The 3,109-nt window shown below is 51.5% G+C and overlaps 1 long non-coding RNA gene across 1 annotated transcript; it reads left to right on the top strand.

Annotated features, from left to right (window-relative positions):
• Positions 1-1,534: 1,534 nt before the first annotated feature.
• On the top strand, positions 1,535-2,885 carry LOC144226942 (uncharacterized). The gene is made up of 3 exons (XR_013333792.1): positions 1,535-1,664; positions 1,844-2,410; positions 2,714-2,885. It is a non-coding gene; the product is annotated as an uncharacterized LOC144226942 (long non-coding RNA).
• The last annotated feature ends 224 nt before the right edge of the window (positions 2,886-3,109 follow it).

Genomic DNA, 3,109 nt, shown 5'->3' with positions numbered 1-3,109 from the left:
TTCCAAGTTTAAGAAGTTCTGCAGTTCTCTTGTTCTCCTCCAGAGCTCTATACCGTACACGATATACAAATACAAATCTTGGAGATAAAGTGTCCCACCTTCTCAGTAGGAAGAAGAACACATTGTCTGCCTTGGGTTCCTGTTCAGTCCTTTATGTTCCTGAATAATGAGCGCAGCAAAACACTCTTTATCTGTGCTCGGTCTGCAGCTGCATCTTGTGTTCGGTGCTTTGGGGATGTGCTGTTCTCTTCAACAACGCTGACTTTGCCTTCTTGTGAACAGACTGTCACACCTGCGGCACCTCCCGTGCTGATGCGTGTTCCAGACGTTTCCTGTTTTTCCTCGTTGCTCTGTGGTCCTTCTTTTGCTATGGCCAGCACACCCTTCCATCTCCAATCCCATCACCCAAGGAGGCATGGACTCTAATGGGTTCCTCCTTTGTCTTTTTCTTTCTTTTTTTTAATGTTTACTCATTTTTGAGAGAGACAGAGACAGTGTGAGCAGGGGAGGGGCAGAGAGAGAAGGAGACGGAGAATCTGAAGCAGGCTCCAGGCTCCGAGCTGTCAGCACAGAGCCCGACGCGGGGCTCAAACTCATAAACCATGAGATCGTGACCTGAGCTGAAGTCAGACATTCAACCGACGGAGCTGCCCAGAGGCCCCAGGGTTTCTCCTTTTTGAAGGAAGATGTGTAATCTGGAGTCACCAGCAGCTTTCAGTGCTTTGGGGCATATAAATGACAGCAATGCAGATACAACATGAAAATAACCATGTATTTCCCACATGCCCGCAAAGAAATAACCACAAAGAGACCAAAGTGTCGGTAGTTGGGCTAGCTAAATAAAACCATTCCATCTTCCTGTTTCTCCCACATATTGAATTTTCGAATTGCTGACTGTTTGGTGTCCGGGAGCTAGGGTGCTCCCCCTGCCTGTCCTCGGGAGCTGGCGCTGATGTCCCACCAGGGCCTGGGGGTGACCTGGGGCTGTGGGAGTCCTTCCCTCGCGTGGCCAGTGGGTAGCCAGTTCCGTACACCTGACTGCCTTGGTCGCCCTGCACACTCCTGGTGGCTGCCATGTCCACCTGTGTTTGGTCACCGTCAGGACACAGGTGGTGTCCCCCACCACCCCTCGTCCCACGACCTCTCCATCCCACTCAAATCCTAGCCAGCCTCCTCGGGAGCCACAGCAGTCTTCCTAACAGGAAAATTTGGTCTGGTCAATCCCCTTCTTCAAATGTCCCTCCGAGGTCCCTTAATCTTCTCCCAGGACTGGCGGAGACACCCACATGTTCCCCGTAAGCTAGTAATCTTGCCGCCTCACCTCTGTGTCCTGTGAAATCGCTCAGCATCTGCTTAATGAGGGCGAGAGAAACCGTGGCTGGTTTTTGTTTTTGTTTTTGCTTTTGTTTTTTTAACAAAGATCATTGCTGCTCCGAATACAGTAAGGGATTCATGACGCACACGGAATGTTAGCACAGTGATCACCTTACACTGAACTGTGTGTTCTTCTGTAGCATTCCTCTACTCAGCACAGCACCCACCACCTTTCTTTAGTGTCCCGTTTTAGATTTTATTTTCATCCGTGGCATGCCCTGCAGCTGTGCGAACGAGGCGTCACCCAGATGCTGCAGACACCTCGGTCTGTGCTGGCCGTGGCTGGGTTGGTAAGTGGACACCGGGGGCTGCTATGCCAGGTCACTGCTTTGCGTGTCCGCACGTTTCGTCAGCTTTGCACGGCATGCAATGGAGGAAACTGGAATGAGTCGGCACCTGTCCCCAGCTTCTCCCGAAGATTGTTTCCTGGAGCAGCTGCCACACTGGCCCCCCTGTAATCTGCCTGCAGCCTTTGGGATAAGCCCCGACTCCTGAGCGGGGAATGAGCCAGCTCCGTGTCTTCCCGGCTTTCCTGCACCCATTGCGCTCTGCCTGAGGCCTCAACGAGACCCACGCGCTCAAGCTCCTGCCACAGCCGCCCTCACCGGAGCCCTGATCCATCCTGATGAGTCCTGAGAATGTCCCACTAATGCTGCGTAACCCAGGGAGGCTTACTGGCAGGGCCACATCATGACACGTGCAGAGGGGAGGTGACCAGCAAGGAGCGGGGATGCACAGCATCAATGCTGCAGGGAGCTTGGCCATGAGTACCCTGCACCCTCCTCCTCCCGCCCCCACGTCTCCTGCCCCCATCTCCCCTGGGGACGCCCCCGTGGCTGAGGACAGCACAGGACGGAGAAGGAGGTGGAGTCTATCTGCAGTGCAAACATCACCATCACGTTTCACATCCAGTGTAATCTCCGTGACACCTGTTGTGTTTCCTCCAGCAGCAAGCACCCTCTCCACGCCCTTTCCGTCACTGCAGCTTATGCAGTGGGCTCTGCGATCTCTCCCTTGTCAGCCTTCTTCCTGCATGGTAAGTTCCTGGAGGGGAGGGCTGTGCCTTGTGAACCCCTGGCTTTCAGGGTCCCTGATCTAGTCCCGTGCCATCAGACCACTGCTTCAGGGCCTGGGGCCCCCATATTTGAAGCTAGAAAAGACTACACCGTAAAGTGGATATTTTAATAGAAGCGAAGGAATTCTTTACTGTAAAAAAAAACAGGTTTGAAAACAAGCTTTATGAGCTCTCATAGAAAAGTACCAAAAATAATTTGTATATAGAATCACTTCTTTTGTTGCTGAAAATTACTTTCACACACCCCCCTTCTTAATATTTCAGATCCATACGGGATGCTCACCTCTTACCACTCTGTGCCCATGTATTATTCTCAACAAATAGTTCCCCACGTTTCTTCCCATTGAGTCTAGACTGGCTTACTTCCTGGCTCCTTTATGGTGTATCCACATGGCCTCATATGATGAAATTCATTATGATTCATTAAATTTGCTCATAAAAAGAGCTTGATATCCCCTGGGGCAAGTTCATTACAGAGAATCTCTTTGGTTCAATTATGAATCATTTTTCCCCGTATCCAAAGGCGTCTCCTAAGATGTAACCATGGGCGAGGGGGCCTCACGTGGCAGATCTGGGAATCCAGCAGCCAAAAATGCAGGGCCTGTGCAGCAATTTCTGAGTAAAAATATCACCGTGGGAGAGAGGGCACCACATGGCTGT

Source organism: Crocuta crocuta, unplaced genomic scaffold, assembly GCF_008692635.1.
Source record: "Crocuta crocuta isolate KB4526 unplaced genomic scaffold, BGI_CrCroc_1.0 scaffold32, whole genome shotgun sequence".
Taxonomy (NCBI): Eukaryota; Metazoa; Chordata; class Mammalia; order Carnivora; family Hyaenidae; genus Crocuta; species Crocuta crocuta.
The sequence above is the reverse complement of the archived record's forward strand: the minus strand, read 5'-3'. Positions and strand labels throughout refer to the sequence as shown.